General features: G+C 35.1%; 1 non-coding gene across 1 annotated transcript; it reads right to left on the bottom strand.

The window, feature by feature from the left end:
• Positions 1-543: 543 nt before the first annotated feature.
• Positions 544-646, bottom strand: LOC114239058 (U6 spliceosomal RNA). Its single transcript, XR_003624257.1, has one exon. It is a non-coding gene; the product is annotated as a U6 spliceosomal RNA (small nuclear RNA).
• Between the last annotated feature and the right edge of the window lie 12,820 nt (positions 647-13,466).

Here is a 13,466-nt window from a genome sequence, read left to right as displayed (position 1 = left end):
AAGATTCATCCATATTATAGCATGCATCAGAATTCCCTTCAGTTTTTAAGGCTGACAAATATTCCATTGTATGTATATACAGCATTTTGTTTCTCCATTTATCCATTGGTAGACACTTGGGCAGCTTCAGCCTCTTTGCTACTGCAAATAGTGATGCCCTGAACATGAGTGTGCAAATATCTCTTTGAGATTTTGCTTTCAATTCTTTTGGGTATAGAAGTGAAATTGCTGGATCGTATGATAGTTCTCTTTTTAAATTTTTGAGGAAACTCCATACTCTTTTCCATAGTGGTTGCACAATTTTTTATTCCCATCAACAGTATATAAGAGTTCCAATTTTTCTGCATCCTCACCAACACTGGTTATTTCCTGTTTTTGTTTTTTTTTTAATGTAGCTATTCTAATAGGTGTGAAGTAATATCTCATTGTAGTTTTAATTTGTATTTCCCTAATGATTAGTGATGTTGAGCATCTTTTCATGATTTTTGGTCATTTGTACATCAAATGTGGAGAAATGTCTATTCAATCCCTTTGCCCATTTTAAAAAATATGGACTACTTAATGAATTTTCATGTCATTCTCACACATCATCTATGCTACTCTTCTTCTTATGTTTCCAATTTTAATACATCTGCTGCCAAAGCAAGCACCTAAGTTGTTGATTCTTGATGAGAATTTTCAGTGTTTCATTAACGTATTTTCCTCTTCTCAACAAACCACCATCCCCTCCATTATTCACCTACTCCCAACATTTTCTCCATGAAAATGTAGAAGAAAATTTGTGTATATTCTTAAAACTTATTTCTTGCTCATGTTCAAGTCATCAGAACTCTTCATTTCTTTATTCCACTGGTAGTCTTTAAGTTGTTTTTTTGTTTTGTTTTGTACTTGTTCGTGTCACTAGGTTTGGGGAGAGGAAAATTTTAAGGTCTAGCTTAACTCCATCACCTTAAACAGCGTGATCAAGTTAGAGACGAGTAGGGAGCAATATTTCAACCTGGCATCTAAAGGGGACATAAATCTTGTTCTTTGTTTTTTTTTCATTTTAATCAGAAGTTCTTAATTTTTTCAACATTGATGTAAAAATCATTTATGCTTACACTGCAACCAACATAAATCATTAACACGAAAGAATACTAAGCAACCTTAGTCAATATCACTTCCTTCTATGAAGCTCAGTGGGAATGAAAGAATACAATTTATCATCAATCAGACGTGTCACAGACATTTAGCCAGGACCTCTTCCCAGCGTTTGCTTTCCTCCACACTTGCCTTTATGGTTTTAGGACAAATCAAGTCCTTTCCATCCCAAGAACTTTGCCCACCTTGTTCCTTGTCATCACTTAATCCTTTTCACTGAGGTCTTAGCTTAATGCCCTCTCCTCGGAGGAACCTTCTTGATACCTAACTCGATGGTGCTGCTTTCTGACACTCCCTTTCTACCACTGCATCCACTTTATTTTCTTCACAGCACAAATCACTTTCTGGACTTATTAATTACTTACATGTTTCCTTATTTATTGTTACCCACCACCACCACCCATTCAAATATATGTCCTGTAATTGCCGTGGCCTGTTTCTCAGTGCCTGAAACAGTGCCTGATTAATAGCATATGTTGAATAAATATATGTTGAATGAGTACACAGTGACAGTGTCAGTCAACAAACTTTTTTTTTTTCTGTAAAAGGCCAGATAGTAAATATTTCAGGCTTTGCAGGCCATATGGGCTCTGTTGTAACTGCTCAACTCTGCCACAATAGTACAAAAGCAGTCATAGGCAATACACAAATAAATAAGCATGATTATGTTGCAATGCTATTTTATTTGTGGAAACAGAGGATGAGCTGGATTTGGCCTCTGTATCAAAGTGTGCTGACTGCTGGAGTAGGTCATTTGTTGACAAGTCTGGTGTCAGAGCACACTTAGATGTTGATTCAGATGCTAGCGTTTGCCAAAAGAATTATTAGTAATCATAAAGAGCCAAAGATAAAATTGGATTTACTTTAAAAATATAGACAATAATTTAAATAAACATTAAGAGGAATACTCGCGTTAAAGATAACATGTTGGTGGAAGGAAATGTTTGAAATCATCTTTAGTGTCCAGCGGTGGTCCTCACACTTGAGTGTACATCATTAGAATCAGCAGTGATTGCTGCACTGCACTCACAGAGCTACTGATATAGTCAATCTGGGGTGGTGGCTGAGAATTTGTGTTTCTGTCTAGTGCTAGGTAATGCTGATGCTGGTGGGATAGGGGCTGGAAAGTGGAGAGGAGATATGTGTTAATAAGTGGTTGAGATGATTTAGGTGAGACATTAAGGCCTGCATGATGGTAGGGGCTGTGGGAATCATAAGGGCACAAATGAAAGGGAATTATGCAGAAGAGTAGAATAAGTAGGGATTAAAGATCAGTTGTGTATACAGATAAGGGAAAAATAGGAACCATATGACTATAACATTGTTAGCTGGGGAAACTAGGTAAATGATTAATGCATTACTTGAAATAAGGAATTTGAATAGTAGGTTTGAAGGAAAGATCATAAGTTCACATAATATGCTGTGTTTGTGGTACCTATATCATCCATGTGGAGATGTCTAGGAGGCTTTTGGAAATATGGGTGAAGCTCAGGAATGAAATCTGGGACCACAACATATACTTTTGGTAGCAATCAGCAAATGAATGGTCACTGAACCCACAGAAGAAGATGAAATAGTCCTTAGGGAATGTGTAGAACAAGAAGAGAGAAAGTCTCAGGAATTCTAAACTATGCCAGGCTAACTGTATTTTCTTTAACAGAAGTACTAGACTAGTAGTCTTACAGCTGCACTTGATTAGGCATGGCACTTGACAGTATATTTCCTGATATTATATTGGATAAAATGAATCACTCACTTTGACAATGTATGGCATTAATACCTGGTTTCAAGAAGGTAGATAAAAGATGCTGGCACAAGAGCAGAGCAAGTGGAGGATGACTAATGGTGGTCTCTTCCCTCATCTGCATCCCATTGATATAGATATGCCAGAATGGATAAATTGATGCTTTTTAAAACAAACTGGAGGAAATATGTTGAATGAGAGGATATTCATGATGAGGCGAAGCTAAAGGTTAAACCTTATCTTACCAGGAGAATTTTCAAAAAACAAATAAGTCTAGGTCTTCATTAAAAAAAAAAAAAGATAACAAAAAAGAAGATAAGATAGGAGGAAGAGTAAAACAAAGAACAGATGGCAGTGACATATATCAAGACTAAGATGGGAAGCATAAATTCAGATTTATGTAATCTTATTAAGTGTAAATGGACCAAACCTTCCAATTAAAAGGCAGAGAACTTCAGACAGGATTAAAGAAATAGAGACTGAACCCTATGCTGTCAATGTGGTAAGTTGAAAACAAAAGGATAGAAAAAGATATGACATGCACACTATAACAGTAAGAAACATATTAGACAAAGAAGACTTTAGGACAAGAGTTGTTATCCAAAAATAAGGTGCAACATTCTATGGTGATAAAAAGAGCAGTTTACCAGAAAGATATACTAATATTAAATGTGAACATACCTAGTAAGAGAGCCTCAATATACATATGGCAAAAACTTATCAGCCTCACAGGGAGAAATAGAAAACTCCACAAACCAGATATCTCTGGTTTGTGCTGGTATCTCTGAGATGATGGATTTCAGAGGGCTGAAAGAAGCTAAAACCTGGATCCACCTGCTGCTTAAACCAACTGCTGCTGCCAGGTTGAAGAGCTGTTACTGATGTGTTGCTTACAGGAACCATAAGGCAACCAAGGAGCTAATCTCTACTTCTTCTGCCTAGTGCCCTTACTGATACACGACAGCAGGAAGCCACCTTAAAAGGAAAAATGTAATTGTCGATTCCCAGCCCCAGCATCAGAGAGGACTCTAGAGGATGCGTGGGTTTTGAATTGAACAACAGTAGTTTAATAAGTGGCACAATGCTTTCAGGTCTGTTACTTTTATGGATATCCTTGTATTTTGCCCCAGTTCTGGTAACTGAGAACTAATAATAGTGACTAACATTATTACACAGGGCATTGTAATTAAAAAAATCAATGACTTCTCAAATGAAATTCCATGAGTCCAGATCTCTAATTGGTAACATGATTAGGACTGTGGTTACACTAGAAAGAGGCTCTTGCATTGCTTTTGCCAGCATATACATTTCCCAATCCTGTCCACAGCCATTAGGGGTGGATTTCATATTGAGGGCCCTGATTCTGCCAGTTTTTTCCCCCAGAGATGACAGTTGGCTTGGAAAAGCTAAAACGTACGATTACTCATCATCTCATTCAAGGTAGCATCTTCTGCTGTTTGACTTGAATTCTGCTCATCTCAGGAGCTAGTTTTGTCCAAATGTCCAATTTCTACTTCACTCCTGAACAATGTAGTTGCTGGGGGAAGTTCCATATCCAAGATAATTATATTTTCCAAGTATTGACAAAGTAGATGGGTTCTGCTTAACAGGTGTTCCATTTATTTATTGCTGTTAAGCAAACTACTTTCAAATAATAACAATTTTATTAAGTCACACGATTTTGTGGGCTGGGAATTTGGGCATGGCTCAGAGGAGCAATTCTTCTGCTCCTTGTGGTATTGAGGTATCGGTTAAACTCAGTGCTGTTTAACTGACAGTTGGGTTTGTCCGGAAGGTCCAAGATGGCTTCAGTCATATGGCTGTTGTCTTCAAGGCTGATCTAAGATGAAATTTCTTCTTATGATGGAGTCATAGGGATTCTTCATGTTATTTCTCTAGCAGGATAATGGGACATTTTACATGGTGCTCAGGTCCCAAGAGACCAAGAGAGAAGCTACCAGTGGTCTTAAAGGTTAGACTCAGAAATGGCATAGAGTCACTTCTGCCAAAATCATTACAAAGGAAAGATTATTTCCTGTGTCTTGCATAGGAGGTGATTTTGTAAATGAGGCACCTTGCCACATACCTAAGCATGCAGGTAGAATTAATCAGATTAGCGTATGTTGATAAAAAGATTAATGAGGCATTCTTGAGCAAGTCAGCATTTTCAGAAACAGAAACCAAATAGAAACTAAAGCTTGGAAGCATGAAGTTCTGCTTTTCTGATAATTTTATTTCAAACAATAAGAAAAATAAGAAACATTGCCCATGTGCCCAGACAGTTTCTCAAACAGTGGTCTAAAACTATATCTTAATTTGGAGATTGCAAAGTTGAGCACAGCCACACGTGAAACTCCACATGGATGCAATCAGGGGAAAGACTATTCAGTCATATGTTTAGATTTTGTGCCTTTCCCTCAGCAATGCAGAGAATCTGTGATTTTTTTAAGCAACAGTATACTCATAATCTAATTGGGGCTGCAAAATTTTAAGTCTTTTACCTTCTATCTAGAGTGTATCCACCACCCTCCCTTTGACTTGCAACACCCTTAACTTGTTCCTTGTATCAGCTCACTAAACCTTCCTGATGTATCCCCATCTTTCTTTTAAGAGGCATATTATTATTTTTATGCCTAATAATAAGAGGCATTGTTATTACTTTGCTTTGGTAGGAGGTGGGGAAGTAGTCTTCATTATGTAAAACATGATATACAAACCTATGTGGAGTGCCTCTAAAAGTAAAATGTCTGCCAAGTTCTCTAGCATCTTTACCAGTGTATAATTAAGTATTCATTTAAACTATAGTTTATGTTTGTGTGAAGGGAGAGTGTGGAACTCAGAAATAGAAGTTGTTGTGGGTCTTTTTTTTCATGGACATATATACACTACCAAATGTAAAATAGATAGCTAGTGGGAAGCAACCGCATAGCACAGGGAAATCAGCTTGGTGCTTTGTGACCACCTAGAGGGGTGGGATAGGGAGGGTGGGAGGGAGGGAGAGAGATGCAAGAGGGAGGAGATATGGGGATATATGTATACATATAGCTGATTCACTTTGTTATACAGCAGAAACTAATACAACACTGTAAAGCAATTATACTCCAATAAAGATGTTAAAAAAAAGAAGATATTAGTGTATTAGAACTTGATAGAACATTTCTTAATATATTGTAGAAAATAGTGTACATACACACAACACAAACTATGGAAATTATGATATTTCCTGGTGAAATATTCAAAAACTTCCTCAGTGGAATGAGAGTGAGTTAAGGTCACCTGCTATTTCTACATATATTAAACACAGTACTTTTTAACCTAGATTCAGTTAAATCTATACACAAACTAGTGGTTCAATATGTATTGACAGATAAATATAAAAGTACCTAAGTAAAGGGTCAGACAAATGTATTTCTAAGAATACTTCCAATCTCTAGCAAACTTTCTGAACTATGACTCTTGAGAGGACTATGCTTTAATGTCCTAAATCATCCATTATGTTAATGAATGAACTTCTATGCATCTAGACAGGCACTAGTTTTGCACCATTCTTAGGAGAACTTAAAAATCTGTCACTCAAATCATTTTTTGTTCTAAGGCTCAGATAAAGAATTCTGGTTGAGCGAGACCAATAGAGGCCATAGTTCAAGATTCTGTTAAATTTGTGCAGATGTCTTAGTACTGTGTGTCTGGGTATAGAGCAGTTGTTATGTTTAGTGATCTTCATAAGTTGACCTTTTGAAGAATTTTCTTAATGGCAGACAGAACATAGTGTGCTGTCACCTAAAATGAATAAAATAGCTATTGACCACTTCATTAAATTATATTAACTATATATTTAATAACTGTCCTTAAGAATATCTATAACTATTTCCTTTAACAAGTGTTTCTCTAGTTCTCCTTCACCTGCTCAAAAAGTCTTGGACATTTTGCACTGCCTTTAGTAAGTTTTGTCAGCATGAAAGAGACTTTATAAGATTCTGCTCAAATGCAACAATCATTACTTGTTATTTTTCAATTTAATTTCAGTATAAATTAACTTATCTCTGTGCAAGTAGCTTTAAAGCTAATAACCCTAGAAAGGATTAAGATTAGAAAGTAATGCTGTCAGTGACAGAGCCCATTAACAGCCTTTATCACTACAAGCTGATGAACTACATCTAGGATAATTGGCCTAATTATAATACATTTGTTTCTTTAGCCAGGTATTCTTTGCTTCGCTCTCTACTAATTACTTATGGGCCTCAGTTTGGCCAATTAAATTTCTCTTCCCACTCTATCCCTTTCTAAGATTGATAGCATATAGCTCAGATGTCAGTATACCTATGCTCATGATAGTTAAGAACTGCATTAAGGAGACAAGAAATAGAAAGGCAGAAAGAGATAGTTTTATCCTAGGGTGCAGGTCATAAGAAAAGATATAGAGTGAATAATAATTCTTTTGGGGTTTCCACCTATTTCTTTTAAGTGGGGTTACTAAAAATCTATTTAAAACCTAACTATACCAGAGATTCCTGGTATATTCTAGTTGATTCATTTCCATAAAGCACTTTAGTTATTTTATTTTCATGACAAGTAACAGAAACACCCAACTAAAAGTGACTTAATGATTTTTTTAAAAAGTTAAATTATTTTATATAAAAGGTAGGCAGATCTTATTCTGCATTGCCAATGCTGGTGCTGGCAGGTGCTATTTTTGGACTCTCCCTCTCCCCTGCTAGAGTGGGGAGGCATGCCCCACTGAGAGCCCTGCCCACACCCATGAACCACAGCAGTGAGCTGGACAAGAGCTGCACCACTCACCCACCTGCACACCACAGCACCTGGGCCCATGTACCCCACACAGGGGATGTCCCTTCAGTGCCCCATCTGGTGACCAGAGGGGATTGCATTTCTGGGCCCCATGGGACACCTCCTACACAAGCCCGCTCCTTTAAGACTGGGAGGGGTAGCTAATTTGCCTAACACATAGAAACAAACACAGAGAGCCAGGCAAAATGAGGAGACAAAGGAACTTGTTCAAACAAAACAACAACACCTCAGAAAAAGATCTTACTGAAACAGAGATAAGGAATCTACCTGACAAAGGGTTTAAAGTAATGGTCAATGGGGCTCACCAAACACTGGAGAAGAATGGATAAACACAGTGAGAACATCAACAAAGAAATAGAAAGCATAAGGAAGTACCAACCAGAAGTCACAGAGCTAAAGAATACAATAAATGAACTGAAAAATACATTAGAAAGTTCCAACAGCAGACTGGATGAGGCAGAACAACAAGCTGGAAGACAAAACAATGGAACTCATCAAGGCAGTGCAACAGATAGAAAAAAGAAGTTTTAAAAAGTGAAGATACCTTAAAGGACCTTGGGACAAAATCAAGTGAAACAGCTTTTGCGTTATAGGGGCACCAGAGAGAGAAGAAATAATGGCTGAAAACGTCACTAATCTGAAGAAGGAAACAGACATTCAGGTTCAATAGTTCCAATTAAGATGAACCCAAAGGGAGCCACACCAAGACACAATATAATTAAAACGGTAAAAGTTAAAGATAAAGAGAGAAATTTTGTCAGGCTAACATGGAAGATGTTTTGAAGGAGGTGTCATTAATGCAAAGGTAAAGATGTGAAGAATTAGAATTAGCCAGATAATTTAGAAAGTCATGAAGGAGTAAATGATACTAGACTTGCACTCAAAACTGCAAATAATTGTAAAACTGGAAAAATGATTTGAGGCCATTGTTTGCAGACTTTAGACAGTAGGTAACTCAGATCTGTCGTACTTGAGATAAAAGAAATATACAAGTTAATCCCCTAACTCTAACAGGTCTATTGGAGTGGGTCTTCTGTGGGCTGAGAACTGAACAGAGATATCAAATATTGCATAATGTTGCTTCTAGGAATAAGTAGAAAAACCAAAATACATTCACCATAAAAATAATAAAGCAAATTTTACAAAAATAAAAGAATCTGCCAATAATTTATCTGTTCACCAGAAGAAAAACTACCACCCTGTAAAGAAAAATAGATACTCCAAACTCTTTACAGCGTAGCATTCATAATTTTCAACATACAACTAAAAGTATTATATATGAAAAGAATAGGAAATACGGCCAATACTTAATTTTTTAAAAGTCATTAGAATAGACTCCAGTATAACACAAATGTTGGAAATAACTTCAGTAGCTTTAAAGCAGCTAATAAACGTATGTTTAGCATTTTAAAGGAAAAGAAGATTGTAATTGGTGATCAGAGGGGAAACTTACAAGAGAAATTTTAAGAAAGTGAAATAAAAACTCTGGAAATGAAAGTATAAGAATTAAAATGTAAAATTCACTTAATTTGCTTAACAGGAGTTTGTAAAGGTCAGAAAAAAGAGACAGTAAGTTAGAAGACCACCTAAAGAACACAGAGAGAAAATATTGAAAACAAAATAAATGGAACACTGGTGATCAGTGTACAATATGAAGTGATCTAATGTAAATGTAACTGGAGTCCCAGAAAGAGAAGAGAGTTAATGAGGCAGGGAGAAAAAAAAAAAAGAACTAATGGAGAATTTCCAAATTTTCTGAAAAATAGAAACTTAGGCAATTAAAACTATATCTAGGCACAAACATGCCAAACTCAAATAAGAAGTCTTGAAAACAAACGAAGAAAAAGACACACTACATAGAAAGGAATAAAATATGATTAATGGTTGACTTTTCATCAGAAACAATAGAGCAAGAACACAGTAGACTGTTAAAAACTCCAACTCCAAAATTTAAAAAAGATAATCAACCCAGAATTCTATATGCAGCAAAAATATCCTTTAAAAAGTAAGATTAAGTAAAGGCATTTTTTTCAGATAAATAAATGGTGAGAGAATTTATTGGCAGTCGACCTACGCCAGAATAAATGCTAAAGAAATTTTTTCCGTCAGGGGAAATTCACCATATAGAAATTTGAATCTATGGAAAGACATGAGAAACAAAGAACATGACAAATATGTAAATAAGTATAAGATATTTGTTCTTTGTTTTGATTTCTTTATATGACAACTGAAAATTTCAATCAAAAATTAATAACTTTGTAAGTTGTTATGTATAACATATATAAATGAAAAGTTCATAGCAACAGTACCACAAAGAACAGGGGTGGGGGATAGAATTACAACACTGGACCGTTTCTTACACTTTACACAGAATAATACAATAGTAATTCTAGACAGACTGAGATAAGTTAGGATGCATATTGTAGTCCCAGTTACGACACTTAAAATATACACACACAGACACACACCCACCCCCCCCCACACACACAGAATGCAATAACCAAAAAAATAATAATAATAAAATAAAAGCCAATAGAGTCATTAAAACAAAATATTGAAAGTACTTTTTAAGCCAGAAGAAGGTATGAAATAATGAAGCAAGGAACAAGAAATACATTGGGCAGGTGAAAAAAAAAAATCCAAGATGATATATTAAATCAGAAAAACACCGACATTTACATTAAATATAAATTGACTAGATACTCCAATGAGATGTAGAGATTGTTAGACTGGATAAAATGCAAAACCCAATATGGTTTGTGTAGAACATACACTTTAATGACTTACACAGTTGGAAAGTAAAAAGATGGAAAAGTATATACCATTTATTTAATTTAATTTAATTTAATTATTTATTTAATTAATTAGTTATCTATCTATTTATTTATTTATTTATGGCTGCATTGGGTCCTTGTTGCTGCATGTGGGCTTTCTCTAGTTGCAGGGAGCGGCAGCTACTCTTCGTTGCGGTGCACGGGCTTCTTATTGTGGTGGCTTCTCTTGTTGTGGAGCACGGGCTCTAGACGTGTGGGCTTCAGTAGTTGTGGCTCATGGGCTGTGGAGTGCAGGATCAGTAGTTGTGGCACATGGGCTTTGTTGCTTGGTGGCATGTGGGATCTTCCTGGACCAGGGCTGGAACCCATGTCCCCTGCATTGGCAGGTGGACTCTTAACCATTGTGCCACCAGGGAAGCCTCTATACCATTTATTTTAAAACTAGTTTGGCATTCATACAATTAGTCAAGGCAAAATCCTAGATAACTAGTATTACCAGAGGTAAAAAAAAGGAAAATTTATGACATTAAAAGAGTCAGTTTGTCAAGAAGACATATCTACCCAAATGTGTACACTCTTGACAACATTCAGAATACATGGGGCATGTAGTGACAGAGCTAAAAGGAAAAATAGGCAAATGCACAATCCCTAACTCAGTTGTTGATAGAACCAGTAAAATACCGCGACACCAGCGTTCCCTGTCTAAAATGCTCATTCCTCATATTTTGCAAGATTGACTAAAAACGCTCTTTTCTTTCATCAGTTGAATCTTAGCATGCTGTCTAATCCTACACAGCCTCCCTCAACAACCCATGTAAAGGAGTCATGACTGACTAGTATTTTCCCATTCTAAAAGATTTATTTGCACCAGACATTTTCTTTGTTTATTTTGTCATTGCTAGTTTCTCCCCTGCCCAAATATAAGTTCCATGACTGCAGTCTTTTCTGCCTTGCTGCTCTGTGTTGTGCCCCAGTGGCTGGAGCAGTCTGACAAAGAAGGACCACACAATAAATGTGTCTTGAATGGATAGATGCCTGAATGAAGGGGGATAAACTTCTGATCTTTTTTTTTAAATTGAGGGTGAAATTTATTGAATTATAATGAAGGAACATAAAGTAAACATTATAAATATTTAAAGAAAAGCTACACAACATACTAAAAATAAGAAAATGTGTGTGTATAAGAGAATGTGCAGAGTACCAATAATATGGATATAAGAAAATGCGATGTTAAATAAATTTAAATATGCTTATTATCTTTCATAGCAGGAAATTATTGCATTTAAAAATTAATAAACTAATAAATAGAGATTTAAGTCTGTTATTTAAAATGTAAAGGCAACTAGTAATAAACTAAAATTAGATTCTATACATTTCAAATAACTAAAAGAGGAAGCAAAAAGGAAAGAAAGTATAAGCAATATAGCAAATGTAACAAGTATGACAAAATGTATATACAAAGGAAATAAAGTTAACTCTAACAATAATAAATGTAAACTGGGGGACTTGGCAAAGTAAATGGGAAAAATATTGTTATGGAAAGTTATTTTTGCTTTGTAAAAGAGATACACATAAAAGAAAGTTATTATTATTGAAAATAATAAGCATTGGCAAAGACACATGGGCAGATGCAAACAAATATTAAGCAGGGGTCCTAACATTACCATCCTATGAGAGTTTAATTAAAGGCCAAATGCATTGTATGAGACAAATGTGGCATCAAAAATATAGATACAAAACTGGATGAAATTAAAGGAGAGCTAACAGCATAATAATTCTTTCAGCTAATACTAGATATAAAAAATTACAACAGGTAAGGCTATTGAGGCTTTGATTAGTAATTCTTTGAATAAAACACCTTCTCTTTTAAAACATACTTAAAATAATTTAAAATAGCTATATATTAAGCCACCAAAAGTCACAACAAATTTCAAAAACTGTAAGCAATATAGTACAATCTTTTTGAAAAATAGTGAGGAAAAGTCGTAACAAATTAAGTAAAACAATTTAATGCAACTTAGAAATATCTTTTTTGAAGAATTCTTGAGTTCAAAAAGAACTGGAATTTTATAATATATTTATTAATTTTTAAAAGGCAAAGTCCATAGTTTACTTTAGGGTTCACTCTTGGTGTTGCATGTTCAACAACTGTATAGTAAAATCTATCCATCATTACAATGTCATACAGAGCATTTTCACTACCTTAAAATTCCTCTGTGCTCAGCATATTCATCTCTCCCCTCCCCCCACAATTTTTAATGTTAAGTGATAAGTATCCAAACTCATAGAGTAAACCTAAAGTCAGTCTAAAAGGGAAAACTTTTACCTCAAACATTTACATAACTGATAAAAATTTGTAAAATAGTAAATTCAACTTGTTTAAAATGCAAAGAAAGAGTGAAGGAGAAAGAAAGAAAAAGAAAGAAGGAAGGAAGGAAGAAAGGAAGGAAGGAAGGAAAGAGGAGAGGAGAAGGAGGGAGGAAGGGAAGGAGGGCGGCAGGGGAAGAATCTAGGAGGAAGGAATTAGTAAACATAAAAGCAAATATTGCTTTATTTATAAACAAGATAATTACAGCAAAATGATTTTAAAACCAGTTAATTCTTAGGAAGACAAAGCAAAACAAGAAAAATTAAAATTTTTATTTTTATAAACAATTTATTTTTAAATAAAAAGAAGGATAAAACAGCTTATAGAATGAGAACTGAGAATGCAGAAATAATGAAAGATAGGAAACTAGCAATGACCAAATAAAGAAAGAAGTAGTGGGAAGCATTCCTCCCAGTCATACAAATAAATTTGAAAATCTGTATGAAATAAATGGTTTCTGAGAAAACATCAATGACAAAAAAAGTTACTCAAGAAGAAAAAGAAAATATAACCAGATCAATAATTGCATAATATATTAAATAAGTTAAGAAACAGTGCCTGGCAAAGGTGTTTTCTCAGTTGAATTATTTAAAATCTTTAAGGAACAAGTATTTTAAGGGTTATCTAAATA

Source organism: Balaenoptera acutorostrata, chromosome 10 (assembly GCF_949987535.1).
Source record: "Balaenoptera acutorostrata chromosome 10, mBalAcu1.1, whole genome shotgun sequence".
Taxonomy (NCBI): Eukaryota; Metazoa; Chordata; class Mammalia; order Artiodactyla; family Balaenopteridae; genus Balaenoptera; species Balaenoptera acutorostrata.
Note: the sequence above shows the minus strand (reverse complement) of the source record. Positions and strands in the feature narration are given on the sequence as shown.